Source organism: Capsicum annuum, chromosome 7, assembly GCF_002878395.1.
Source record: "Capsicum annuum cultivar UCD-10X-F1 chromosome 7, UCD10Xv1.1, whole genome shotgun sequence".
NCBI lineage: Eukaryota > Viridiplantae > Streptophyta > Magnoliopsida > Solanales > Solanaceae > Capsicum > Capsicum annuum.
Genome location: NC_061117.1, coordinates 36,107,958 through 36,122,274, shown reverse-complemented (window position 1 = coordinate 36,122,274; position 14,317 = coordinate 36,107,958). Strand labels below are relative to the sequence as shown.

General features: G+C 34.8%; 1 pseudogene; it reads left to right on the top strand.

The window, feature by feature from the left end:
• Positions 1 to 751: 751 nt before the first annotated feature.
• On the top strand, positions 752 to 2,718 carry LOC124885710 (annotated as a pseudogene).
• Positions 2,719 to 14,317: the final 11,599 nt, after the last annotated feature.

Here is a 14,317-nt window from a genome sequence, read left to right as displayed (position 1 = left end):
ACTGCCTCCTTCCACTTTTATTCGTCCGGATCAAAAATAAAGAGACAGCTTGTCACTTACTTTCTATTTACCCTTCTTCTTAACTATAATCATTTTTCAATGAATTGAATTTATTAGACTCAAAAGGGTGGTATAGCAAAATGACCATTCTATTCATTGCTCCTTAAAGGATGTTCTAAGCTAATACTAGACTTAAAAACTGGATGAATGGAGTAAATTACAAGATGAAAAAAATATTGTAATTGTGAGAATCTTTATATTCTTGTAATGTTCTTCTCTTTCTATATGATTTCTACATCAACATTGAAGAAACATTTAGGGTTAAAAGGTTGTGCCACCATCAATTCTTCTATCTCTTAAAATTAGACAACAAAATTAAACATGGAGAAGGGATTTTTTAAGGTTTTCTCCATAGAAATCATTGCAAAACTGTTGTTAAGTATATATCCCCCCCTTCATGGTCTATGCTTTCTTGAACCATTTTATTCTTTATGAAATTGAGGTATATATATCTATCTATCTATCTATATATATATATATGAAGGGAAAGGCCTTGGTAGATTTATATCAGCAAAAATTTGATACAAAATGAACTTAGACCCTCATGGTATTTTACATTTTCTTCAAGTATACCTTCTCTTGCGTCTTGATCTACGATTCTCTCCAAATATTTTCGTTGAAACTTTTTTAAGTTAGTCTTTTTAAAGATGTGGGTCATGAATACAGAGAGGGAAAGTAAGAAGCAGGAAATATGCCTTGTGTGGTGCAAGTAAATTTTATATAAGTATTTTATGTATGTTAAATCTCCTAATTTATATGATTTTTATGTACTATTAGTCTGTAGATGTCCTAAATTGCATATATCACTTTCAAATTATTTATATCTTGATTGTTGAAGAAAGTAATATTGGAGTAAAACTATGAGAATGCCTCATCTTTATTTTGTAATTTATGAAAGAGTTACTTTCTTGAATTTTAACCTCAAAAAATCTCAGACTTTGAGTTTATTTCCGCCTTATATTGGGTGATTTTATTATATGGTCAATCAAATTTAAAAAGATTGATGTGGTTTTATATTAGTTTTCCTAAAATGAAACTATTTTTCAGAAAATTCCTCCAGGTTTTAGGGATTACTAGAATGAAAAGTTACCTAAGAGGGTCTCCCTAAGGGATTGACTTTGCCATATGTGGCCTATAGGAGTGGCCATGATAGGAAGAGAATTTTATTTTTAGTATCTATGGCCGAAACTCATCAAGAACAACAAGTTAGAGCATGGTGACTTTCTAATTTTTGACTATGATGGAAATAGAATATTTAATATCAAGTTACTTAGATCTAATGGATGTGAAAAGAAAGAGGATGGATGTTTAAAATTGGGTGTGTTGGAGGAATAAGAGTAAATAAATATTGAACATCAAAAGTGTGTAGAGCCAAATGGGAAGAATTGGGCTAGTGCTAGCAACGGTAGTTCTTATCCTGAACGTGGTGATGAGGATTCCTTGGAGGATGGGGATAAGGAAAACGATCAGACCAAAAAGGTGCTATGTTTGAAATATGGGGACGTTCAAGAGGAATAAGTTCTGAAGAGGAGGAGAAATTTGAAGAAGAAGAGGAAGATAAAGAAGAGACTAAAAAAATGACACATTCAAAATGCAAGCATGTGGAAGAGGAAGACTATACTAATCAGGAAGAGGAGAAAGAGGGAGAATAGACTGAGGAGGAGGAAGTGAACGAGAGGTCTGGCACGTTTAACAACAAGCAGTCACGTTTAAAAGATAGACACAAATTAAAGATTTTTATATCTACTCTTCCGTTTCATTTTATATGTAATTCAATTCCTTTCTTGTTAGTTTGTTACAGAAAAAATGACATCTCCGTATATTTGTCTATGATCTTGTAGTCATATAAAAGTCATGAAACTTTTAAGAATACAAGTTCTAAAGGGTTTTAAAAAGGCAATTGTTTTGTTTGGCGACAAAACGAGCCTGCTATGGGCAGTTTTTGTTATTTTTTTGAACAATGAAGCTAATCTCATTTTCCACTACTTTTAATATGTGTTAGAATTCTTGTTTCTTTTTCGAAGTCCATGTTAAATAAAGCACCACCCTTTAAAAAGAAATGGATAGAGTATCTCTTAGTTTTCATGAGATTTCGGTTTGTCAGCTTGATCAGTTAACTTTTTCGATTCAGCTAGTTGGAAAAGAGCCACTGCTCGCAAGGTGAATAATATCCATGACACATTTGGTGTAGATATATTCAAAACCGGGCACGCAACTAATCCAAAAAATCCTTACTTTGTGGAAAAAGCCCAATCGAAGAGGAAAAATCAACTGGTAATTAAGAACCTATAACTATTTTAGTGAATGACATTATAAATAGTTTAATCTTATAGCACCCTCATTTAACAAAGTCTTTGTTCCTAATCGCAGTATGTTCCAGTGGATGTGGTGAGAGACTACAAACATGAATTCCCTTCAACCATGTCCATTCGCAACTCTGATGGAAGATAATTTAAGACGAAAGTCATGAAATGGAAGGACGGTAGAATATGGTTAGTTGGTGGATGGCGCAGTTTATGTAGGTGGAACCTTGTGCACAAAAATTACAAGTCGGTTTGTGAATTTGTGAGAGAAAAATCCAACGTAGGCCATTATTTTCAAGCTAACATTTTCAATGAAGAAGCAAGTTCCCATCCTATCAAGAAAATTAAGAAATAGTTTCCTTTTATTTAACGTAGCATTTTTTTTATGGCCATAAATGCTGTTATGTGTTGGCAAATTTTTAAGACTACAAGTACTGCTGTTGGCTGAAAAAATACTGAAGATTGTTTTGGTTTGTATTAATATCCCTGGAAGTTAATCCAATTGATTTGCGTAAGACAATAATCTAGTTTATTTATACTCAATGCTACAACTTCTCTTGGAATTTCTAAATCTGGTTGGAAAATTTGGAATAGCAATATATTCACTAGCTAAATAATGATCTAATTATGTTTTCTCCATTCATCTGATTTATACTCTGTACTAGTAACGTGAATTTCTTTGGTAGCCAACCAAATCATGATTATTTTCCACAAAAGTAATTGTATTAATTTTTTTCCTATTATATTCACTGAGTGCAATATTTCTCAGAGTTGAATTGTCCTTAGTCCACATTAGGCTAAAATAACTCCCATCATGTTGGAAGATATCATTCATTATATATAAGGACAGTAATCCTTTTGAATCTGCACTAGATCATATAGAACATGTTTCACCCTTGTGAATGATTAAGTACATTACCATCAAAGAGTGCAGTAAAAGTTAGTAAACTTTTCTGCGACCTTTATTTGAAGTCTCGTGCTCGAGTTCCATACAAATGACATGAATATCATACTATATTGAAAGCCTGGTTGATCCATTGTCAACGTCTGATATTCAAATTAAGAATAAGCTAAGAAAAAGTATGCTATGTGTTGATTAAGAAACGTTGTATTTATGCCTCAGCTAAAACAGAATAAGAAAGAGAAATGTGTAAATTATTTGATGCAATTAACTAGATTTTTGGTGTAGTTTTATTATGTTATCCTACAAAAGTTGTACTATTACGCAAACACAACTAAGTTGAAAATTTGAACAACAATTCATAATCATTATAATGATGATGAAGATGACTTAAGGTTGGAAAAAAATCCATGAAATAATGTTAAACTGACAACTCCAACATAGGAATGAATATTGTCATAAGTACTTGGAAAAAGCATCTTTGAGTACAAATCATTATCATTATACTTTCACAACTCATATTGGCAAAATCATTAGTACCATTTGGGTTCTGCTAAGCAGCTTTTAGTTGTTGGAGGAGTTGCAATGCCTGTGCCACATTCTCTTCACTCAAGGGCTTTTGTTCTTTACCAATGTTCTCATCAGTTCCTCACTTGTCTCAATAGAATTATTCCTTTGAGGATCACCCTCAAATTTCCTTGGTTTGGAAAATTAAAATCAAAAGAAAACGCATGGATTTTATAGCATTTATATATGTTGCCCTCTCTCATTATTGATTTATACAATTTATGAGTAGCAAGAATGGCTTGCATGATCCCCGATGAGTTGGAGAGTGATTCATATGAGTTTGTAATTTTTGATAGCCACTATGTGACTACTTTGACTTCAGTTAACTTTTTGTTATTCGAGCATCAGATGGTGATTCTGACAATTCCGTTAGATTCAATATATCAATTTTTGAGTTAGTATCTTAATTAGTTCGGGTATCTTAATTAGTTCGGGTCCCTAGCCTTGATATTTTTGTAACACCCAAAAAATTTCATATTATTTTTTTTCCTTCCCACACTCGAAACATCGCTTTTTGACTTAAATTGTACTTAGGGATGTTTAAGGGGTGCCCCAGAAGAATTTCAAAATTTTGGGATGAGGTTTGGTGTTATTTCGAACCTGGGCGGCAGTAAGCCTCCGTAATATCCCCATTTCTTGGAGGATAATTTCTTTGATAGGGTCCATAACACAAAGGACAGTCTCCCAGTTAAGGTTCATGGCAAGGAGGCTAGCCTCCGCAATAAGCTCCGTGCCACGGAGGCTGTGTTTTCCTACTATTTTATTTAAAGTCCAAGGGTGGATTTTTGGTCTTTATCCCATTTAAACCCATCCACTACGACTTAAATCATTCCTTAAATGTTATTTTATCTCTGCAATTCCTAAATAGCATTCCTAAAGCAAAGGAAAAAATACCAAGGGCTTGAGAATTTTAACATCCAAGGGGTCAAATTTCTCACTGTTCTTATCGTGTTCAAGGTATATGGGAATATCCTATCTTTCATGGGAATAAATTTAATATGTTAATAAGCTTTAAAGATGTATATATAGTGGGTTTTGGAAGATGTTTAAGGAGCATGCATTATGGACCCATTTTTATGACAATATACATTTATTTTGGGAGTTTTCCATGAACTTGAATTATCTTCATGTGTATATATGTATGAATCCTATGAATTGATATGAGAGCATGACTAATGAAAACTCCCTTGTTATTATGAAATCCATTGTCTTAACATGTTGGGGGTTTTTTATATGAACAATTAAAATCTTCAATTAAAGTATTTTACTATTTTATAAATGCTCTGGTGTTTTAGTTAAGAAATTGCATGCGTTTTGTGAAAGAATTGACTACCGCATTTTAAAGTATTGCAAAAAGAGTGTTTTTCATAAGTTTCATCTGCTATTTGAAAAATGAACTCTCATGTGATATTTAAATGTTTTTGGTGGTCATTTACATATTTTTAAATGAAAAGACTATGGCATGATATGATATGATATAATATGGCTTATAGAAATTGCAAGTCTTGGTACGATGCTACCAGATTAGATAAATGTCATGACAGACTAAGATAAGACCAGACTACATACTTTTCATATTTCAAATCACGATTTCAGTAAGATGCATGTTATAAAAGTCTAAATATAGGCTCTAAGAGGGTTAGGTGGTTACCCGAAGAAGGCACGAGTACAGATAACTTGTTTCCCATAATTATGTTTCGACGATGCGGGTTTCTTAGATCCTAAATAAGGACTATATAGTGGCCTTGTTCTATTTGGCGTATCTTTGGCGTATCCTAATCAGAAACTCCAGCCCTTACGAGAAACTTGGGTTGGGGGCTTAACCACCGAGTCAAGTGTAGATCTCATATAGACCATGGGATACTTTTCAGAACTGTAGGGTGTACCATCTAGCCTAGACAAAAGAAAAAATAGAGAGAGCTGAATTTAAGGTTTGCATGAATGATTTGAAGCAATTCAAACATGCCGATGTGATTTTATATACATTATGATAAATTAATTACCCAATGACCTCACTTACTTTACATAAATTATTTGTTATTTGAATGACAATACTCTCCAAGTATTGAACCCCCATAATATAGGTTCTGAGGCATAGTCTCATGATTTGGTTCAGTAGTAGACTAGCCCCAGACATCCAGAGTTGGTGAGCCTGCCTTAATTCGTAAGACATCTTACCCATATATTTTTTTTCATATATGGTCTGGACGGGGGCCTTATCCTGGTTTAGTCATATTATTATGTTCAATTCAGTAGAGGTTTCATAGATTGGTTAAATTGGGTTTGATTCTTTTGTCTATGGATGTTGGTTTTCTTATTTTGAATTGATGTTATGATGTATTATCTTTCATTAAACCAAAATCCTGCCTTGGTTTCTGTTTTTTCTTCCTCACCTTTATTTTATTCAAATTATGTTCAAGATAGTATGTGTCACGACCTGAACTAGGGCCTGGCCATGACGAACATCTTAAACCATGAAGGTCCGGACGTCCTACTCTATCTGACAGTCATGCACAACATTTATCTAATAAGAGCCGATGCAAAAATACAATATAATACAAAACATGGTCATTAACTCTGAGTTTCAAGACATAAGGATGAAAGATACAATTCCAAACATCTGAATCATATCTGACTTAGTCTGCGAAATCTTAACTACATCTCAAAATTATTCTGAAAATTGGGACAAGGCCCCCAGTAGACCAAAACAAAGAAATAACATGGTCTGAAATAATAGGCCTTCTGGAACAAACAAGGCTCACCACTGTACGGATCACTTCTTTCTTTCTGGATACTCTATTGATTTGCTAAACCCCTAGACTGAGCCTCCAAACTTGGGAGGTAGGGGGTCAATAAAATTTTACTGGTATGCAGAGCAAATCCGAAATAAAAATTTATATTCAACATATATGACAACAATTTGAAACATTTCATAAACATATTAAATAGTAAGAAATCTCATGGGAATTTCTGAAAGACTCTGAAAAATCATCTGAACTCTATTACACTCTTTTTTCTTTTACTTCTGTGCTACGTGGTATACCCTATAGCTCTAAAATTTCATGGGCTACATGGAATCCTCCATTGACTTGGCGGGAAAACCTCCAAACCAAGTGTGCCACAAGGGTTGGAGTATCTGACTCTGCTACGCCACACGTCCATCGCCAGCATAAAAATAATATACCCGAATCGACAAATCACAGTTTTAGGCTAAAAGTTACTTGAACTCAAACTTTCTTCAGGTAACCACCTAACCCTCTTTAAGCCCAGTTTTCTTTAAGCCCAGTTTTAACTCTTTAAAACATTAATTCTCTGAAATCAAACTCTGAAAACATACTCTGTTATGGCATACATACTTATGGTATCGTGATACTATTGACTTCCAAGTGACATATCTGAGCCATTAATAATATATTATAATCTCTTTTTTTAAAATATAAGTTTGGGACCACCAGATCAATAAATCAAGTCAAAGAAACTCTTTCTCAAACCTCATGTAAACACATGCAAGGAACTCCCTTTGTCAAGCATTTCAATAATACAAGGTGGTCATGTCAAATTTCTCAATCACACGAAACTCTTTCTCATTTTAACCAAGGGTGTAATTATATGAAGAAGCTCCCTCTCATCATCTCTAAATGATGCTCAAACACTAAGTTATTGAGAAAACTAGTTTCAAAACCTTAAATCACGAATTTCAAATCATTCACAATAAGATCATAAACTTGTATTTATCACAAGAGCGAGACTTCATAATCTGTGCGCCAAAACAAATCTTAAATTTTAATTTCATACAGATACTTATACATGTAAATCAATATAAGGGGATGAGTCCTAAAGTCCAAAACAACAATATCCATAACATGCATAAATCATAATAAAATTATGGATTTCAAACCCCTTTAACAAATTTATGTTTGATAATCTTTAAATCATAATTGAGTGTTTTCAACAAGCCTATGTATTTTAGGATAAACCCCACGTACCTAAACTTAGGAATTTGATGAATGATTTAGGGATTCCAAATCTTCAATCAATCTTAAAAACCCACAGTTAAATCTTGAGTTATTTGGATTTTTAGTTTAAAACCCTAGAGAGTGTTCTTGAGTAATTTGGATGATTGTGAATGTATTCTGATATATTTGGGATTAAATCTCATGTTTAGGATAATAAGGGGGTGGAAGATACCCAATATACCCTTAATGAGATGGAATAAAAAAATATAACTGGGAGCCCGATTTCTTAGGCCACCCCGACGCGCCACAATTGTGGTGTCTCACTGGAAATTGACGAATGAGATTCTTAAGGTCACCGCGACGTAGATCCATCACGTTGTTCTACTAGTTGGGACCTAAAACTTCAGCGTGATGCTCCACAATAGCGCTATGATACTGGATTTTGACAATTTCTAAATAGCCCCCCTCCACGACATGCCAATCGCCAAAATGACGGTGTTTTACGACTAGAAATTAAATTAGCCATAACTTCTTGGCCGGGTATCGGATTTGGGCAAATCTTATATCGACGGAAAGCTCATTGAATTTCTCACATGATATAAATTCAAAATTAGGGAAAATATATATGGTTTAAACTTTACTCACTTTCGAAGTCAAAAATAAGACTAAGTTTCTTTGATACAATTCTCGTCATTTAACTCTAAGAGTATATTACCACGAGCTAATGCATAGACGATTTTTGTCGGGTGTTACAACATGTCATGGGGTCTCACGGGACTTTGTGGCTCAGGACTCCCCTCGAGGCTAGGGCCTCGACTTGGGTCGTGATAAGCTTTGTATTAGAGAATGGTTCTGGGTCCGAGGGTTTCTACAAAATCGTGTTGAGTAGAGTCCTTTTTATGGGTGTGTGGTGAGAAACACTTATAGGGAGAAAGATACGAGGAATTTAGGAATGTTTCTATTTTCTTCATCTTCTATTTCATGCTATAGAGTCTGAATGTTTCCTTACCCCTAACTTTCTACGTTTCAGATCATGCCTCCATATAGATCCAATGAGAAGAACACCCTAGCCAGGGGCTCCGTCTTTATTGAGACAAACACTGAATGTATCTTCCCTACTCATGTGATTCAGATCTGTTATAGAGCCCTTACCCCAGATTTCACTGCTACACCAGGGGTTCCTCCAATCTAAATAATCTCTCCTCGGGCACCTTCATATGGTGTTAATCGTAATCAGTCCCCATAGAGAGAGGTCTCAAATGCTTAGTTCCACCAATCTATCCACGTGATTTCTCAACTTATGTCTTCTCAGTCCCATTGGTCAGGAGATATGAATTTATACCTAGTTCTTCTATAATCACCTAGTTTGGCAAGTTCATAAGGTTAAACCCATCCACCTTAACGGGTACCAAGGTTGAGGACGACCATCAAGGGTTCATAGATTAGATGGAAAAGATATTCAGGGTCACGCATGCTAGTGACACTGAGGGGAAAGATGTCATCACCAAAACTGAGGCCCTAGATGTGACGGTCATCCCGAATAATCATGGTTGGAGAGACCTCTTAGCATGCAATCATAATAATATACCATAAGAGACAAAGTGCAGAAAATAAACAAATCATAGAAAATCCCATTATTCAAACTTAACCATTCTGAACATGACCCATAAGAAAACCCAAATCCATTTCTGAAACCAGTCTACTAAGTCTCTACTGAAGTGAAAACAATAATATGCATATGCTAGGACTACGCCCCCGTCCGAACCATAAATACCATAAAAAGGAAGTAACATATGGAATTGATGTTTTTCAATATAAGAGAGGCTCACCAATCTCTAAAGGTCTAGAAGTAATATACTGGTATGCAAGACCGCGAGACTACGCCTCAGAACCTAAAATATAAGGGGCCAACACTCGAAAGTACTGGTATGTAGAACAATCCAATGCTATAATATAATTTGTTTAACATATGTGAGAGCATTTAATAAAGCAATTCAACAAAAAAGAATTGAAAATACCTGCGCATAATTTGTTGAGCTACAACCATTCTTGTAAAGCCTTGACTCAACTTTTTTTCTTACTTGAAATCTAAATGGTGCACCCTACGAAACATGAACACCCACGGGCTATATGGATCTGCCATAGACTCAGCGGCTAAACCCCAATTTGAGTTTTCCATAAGGATTGGAGTATCTTAAAAATATATGTCCAACTCATCGATATACCACACTATCCCATTTTCTGAACAACACATAGCAACTGTATCGACAAAACATGATTTCAGGATAGGAGTTATCTGAACTCAATCCTTCTTCAGGCAACTAACTAGCTCTCTTTAAGCCCAATTTTTTAGTCCTTTAAACCCATGGTTCATGCTTTTAAAACATCTATTTCTTTGATATTATGGGCATCTCATTATAGGTATCGTCATACCTAGACTGGCAAGCCGTATTATTTCTATCATCATCATAACCCCCTTTCATTAAAAAATAATGTAGATGGCCACCCAAAAGATTCAAAACTCACACAAGAGAGTTCTTATTTCAAAACACATGATGACATATAAAAAATACCCCCTTTTTAATAATTTATCATGTGGAGGCCAATATTTTCATAAAACTCATGTAATCCTTTAAACTAATAGGATAATCAATTTTAAACAATAAAAATACCCTCTTATCATGCCATAAACAGTGTCAACCACTAATGATAGTAAAGAATTTGCTCTTAAGATTAAAGAATTTACTCTTAAGCTTGTAATGCATCCATTTGAACAACCCACAATGCATTAAAACTTTGATTTTATAACAAGCGAGAGAATTTCGTAAAAATCGTGCTCTCATACAACTTGTCAAAACTCATAATATTCATACACATGAAAATAATTCATGTTTTGGGAAATGTCATAATTTATAAAAAAATTTCACTATAAAATGGATTCCCAATGCATGTTCTTTAGCCATTTCAAAACCCATCTCATTTATAAAATTATATACCTTGAAAGCTTGTTTAAACGATAAACTTATGCCCATGGAATTTAGGATAGTCCCATATACCTTAAGCTCCTTGATTTGGTGAAGAAAGCTTGAATCCTTGGATTCTTCGGGAAAAAGGGTCTTGGATTTCGTTCTCGGGATAAGGAGAGGGTTTTTCCTTGAGTTGCTTTTAAGCATATGGGTAACTAATGCCCTTTTGGGTGTTATGATTCGTACTTTAGAGGTTTGGAGTTGAGGTAAAAGTACCAAAGTTCCCCTTGAACCCTAAGCAACTAAAAAAATGTGGGAATAAAACTCGCGACGCCCCCTCTATTTGGGAGGGAATTACCCCCATGGCGTGGGCTTATAGCCCTCCCTCACTGCCTCTCATAACAAAGTTCACAACTTTTCACTCTAGTATCGAATTAAGAAAAAATTTCTATCATTGGATAACTAACTCTATCATTTGGTGGGTAGTGAAATGAAAAATTCAACGTTTATTAAAAGTTATACACGTTTAAAGTTGACACTTGTAGAATTGAATACCAAACTCTCGACGAATCAATGACTCTTAGATCAACTTGGCTCTAAGTGATTTTTTTGATCATTTTTCACCTCATAATAAATTCACACACAAGGAGAAAGATCATGACACATGAATAAATATATAAATAATTAAATTAGAGTTTACACACATAGGGACGACGGTTTGATTTCAAGCTTGAAAAATATTGAGTGTTACATTATCTCCCACTTGGGATCATTCATACCCGAATAATGACTCGAGACAGAACAAGAACTATTTTAGAAGTTACATGGAATAAAATGAGTGTTATAAGATCAATACCTTCCATATCATCATCCACAAATTCAAAGAGGGTTAGATATCTTGCACGCATGTCATTCTCCGACTCCCAAGTAGCTTTCTAAACATAATGATTCTTCCATAACACTTGAACTGAAGCTATATCCTTACTTCTCAAAACTTTCAAACTTGCTGATCTAGTATAGCTCTGGGTTCTTGTTTATACGATAAGGAATCCTTCATACTGATTTCCTCAATAGGCAACACAAGCGAATGATCTCCAATACATTTCTTCAGCATTGATGCATGAAACATATGATAAATAGAAGCTAAACATGCGGCAAAATCAAGCTCATAAGAATGCCCACCAATCCTTCCCTTAATTTGATATGGTCCTAATTAAAAATGACTAAGTTTTCCTTTCTTTTCAAATTGCATTACTCCCTTCATAGTGGAGACCTTTAGAAACACCCAATCATTAACCTCAAACTCTAACTCCCTTTTTCTAGTATCAGCGTAAGACTTTTGGTAAATTAGAGTAGTCTTAACTCACTCTCTATGAACATTCACTTTCTCCATCTCTTGATAAAGAAGATTGGGCCTAATCAAATGGGCTTCACTCACTTCATACTAACCAATTGGTGACCTATACCTTCTCCCATAAATAGCCTCAAAAGGAGCCATCTAGATGCTATAGCGGTAGCTTTTGTTTTATGAGAATTCAATCAATGGCAAGTTATCTACCAAACTACCTTTAAAGTCAATCTCGTAATCCATCAACATATCTTCTAAGGTCTGAATAATGCACACGTCTTGCCCATCCATTTGAGGGTGAAAATAAGTAATGAGATTTACTTAGGTACCTAAACCCCTCTGAAAAAAGCGCCAAAACTAAGAAGAAAATTATGCACCTCGATAAGTAATGATAGACACTGGAGCCCCATGCAAACAAAATATTTCCTGAATGTACATCATAGCGTAATCACCCCCCATAATTAGTCTAGACTAGAAGAAAATGGGAAGACTTGGTCATCATATATACAATCACCCAAATAGAGTCATATTGGTTTCGGTATCTCGGATGTCCTGTACTAAAGTCCATGTTGATCATTTCCCATTTCTAAAGAGGTAAAGCAGTCTCTTTGGAAGTGCAACCTGGTCTCAAATGTTCCACCTTAACTTGTTGACAATTAAAACAATTACCCATAAAGTTAGCAACATCTCTTGTCATGTAATCTCACTAGAAAATATCCTTAAAATCCTGATACATTTTAGTAGACCCAGGGTGAATAACATACCTCGAAGTGTGAGCTTCGTCTAAAATCCTTTCTTGGAGCCTATCTAATCCGGCACACAAAGCCTACCTTGATTCCATAAGAACCCCTCACTACCAATATCAAATGTCATTACCTTTTGTTGACCAATATCTTCCTTAATCTACATCTCTATTATCGGAATCTACGAGTAAAACTCAAAAATTAGCAAGCCAATGAATATCCTTCACCATATTCTTGTTTCCTTTCTTCATATAAGAAAGACTGCCCATAGACCACCTGCTAAGGGCGTCAGACATTACATTGGCCTCACCCAAATTATAGTGTAGACTCATTTCATAATCCTTTAACAACTCCAACCACCACCTTTACCTGTGATTCAATTTTTTTTACAATAAGACATACAACATAATTTTGTGATAAGTAAAGATATCTACATGAACTCCATAAAGATAATGATGCTAGATTTTTAAGCAAACACAATGACAGCCAACTGTAAGTAATGAGTAGGACAGTTCTTCTCATCAACCTTTAACTTTCTAGATTCATAAGCCACCAACTTACCACATTGCATAAGTACGCATCTAATTCCCATACTGGAAATATCACAGTAACTCACAAATACCTTTGTACCCTTGGGAAGAATCAAGAATATTGTCACTAAGTCATACGATAAAAATTTCACCTTTTCCCAAGTTAATTTTATAAGAGGACCATCTGTGGATGAAAAACTCTCTACAAGTATCGTGTAATACCCTACCAAACCCAAGATGCTCCGAATGTCGACTGGAGTAGTGGGCTTAGGCCATTTTCTTACAGCCTTCACGTTTTGGGGGTCAACCTTCATTTCTTTGCTAAAAACTATATGCCACAGAAAAGCTATAGAACTAAGCTAGAATTCATACTTGGAAAACTTTCCATACAACTCATGGTTTGTAAGAGTCTGAAGGATAATTTATAGGTGATTGTCATGCTCCTCCTCACTCTTAGAGTAAATAAAGATATCATTGATAAAAACTATAAAGAATAAGTTTAGAAAATGACAAAAATCCCAATTCATTAGATCCATAAATGTTGTGGGGGCATTAGTCACCCCATAGGACATTACCAAGAATTCATATTTATCGTATTGAGTTCTAAAAATGGTTTTCGGAATGTCAGCCCCATAACCTTCAACTAATGGCACCCCGAACAAAGTTGTATCTTAGGGGAACATTTGTCACCCTAGAGTTTGTCAAAAATATCATTGATTCGTGGGAGAGGATACTTATTTTAACTTCGACTTTGGTTAGCTAAAGGTAATCTATGCACGTACGAAGGAATCCTTCTTTCTTACACATGAATTTATCAGAGTACCCTAGGAAGAAACACTAGAAAAAATAAAGCCTTTGTCAAAAAAGTCTTTTAACTATTCTTTAAACTCTTTCAATTCTACAGGAGCCATTCTGTATGGCAGAAAAGAAATAGACTAGGTGT